A 1,057-nucleotide genomic window follows, 5' to 3' on the forward strand; every position below is an offset into this window, starting at 1 on the left:
AATGCAATTATAAGCTCCATTGAGAATGAAAAAAACACAAGAAAGTCATGAATCAAAAGCAAAGCACACTAAAATATGCATTAAATTAAGTACCTTATAGCATATTAAGAAAAAGAGGGCTTTGCAGACGCCGCCACCTTGAACGTTTTCCCATCAGCCATGGTCAACCCCACCGTGTTCTTCGACATCACCGCCGACAGCAAGCCCTTGGGCTGCATCTCCTTCGAGCTGTTTGCAGACAAAGTTCCAAAGACAGCAGAAAATTTTCATTCTCTGAGCACTGGAGAGAAAGGATTCGGTTATAAGGGTTCCTGCTTTCACAGATTTATTCCAGGGTTTATGTGTCAGGGTGGTGACTCTACACGCCATAATGGCACTGGTGGCAAGATGATGAGAACTTCATCTTGAAGCATATAGGTCCCAGCTTCTTGTCCATGGCAAATGCTGGACCCAACACAAACAGTTCCCAGTTTTTCATCTGCACTACTAAGACCAAATGGTTGGATGACACGCATATGGTTTTTGGCAAGGTGAAAGAGGGCTTTGGGTCCATGAGTGGCAAGACCAACAAGAAGATCACCATTGCTGACTGTGGACAACTCTAATAAATTTGACGTGTTTTATCTTAAACTACCAGATCATTCCTTCTGTAGCTCAGGAGAGTACCCCCTCCATCCCATTTGCTCGTAGTGTCCCTATAATCTTTGTGCTCTCGTTACAATTCTTTGAGTTCCATAATTTCCTTATTCCCCTCCACGTGTCATTGGATTGCAGAGAAATAAAAACTAAATAACAAAAAAAGAAAAAAAAAGAAAAAGAGACTCCAATTGACATTAGCAGTGGAATGTTTTCTTACAAGCAGCAACAAGTTTAACACCATAAAATTATATTTATTTTGTCCATGGATCTAATCACACTATTTAGTTTTGTTAAAAACAATATTTACATAAGATAATACTGTAACTTTTATTAATTAATGTGTAATATTTTGAATAAACCCATGAACAAGTACTTATATCATTATATTACATTACATAATATTAATGTCAAAACCTTA

The 1,057-nt window shown here is 37.8% G+C and overlaps 1 pseudogene; it reads left to right on the forward strand.

Moving 5' to 3' along the window:
• The first annotated feature begins 159 nt into the window (after nucleotides 1–159).
• On the forward strand, nucleotides 160–605 carry LOC110594657 (annotated as a pseudogene).
• The last annotated feature ends 452 nt before the right edge of the window (nucleotides 606–1,057 follow it).

This window comes from Carlito syrichta, unplaced genomic scaffold (genome assembly GCF_000164805.1).
Source record: "Carlito syrichta isolate Samal-C Ts95f unplaced genomic scaffold, Tarsius_syrichta-2.0.1 Scaffold46222, whole genome shotgun sequence".
Lineage (NCBI taxonomy): Eukaryota > Metazoa > Chordata > Mammalia > Primates > Tarsiidae > Carlito > Carlito syrichta.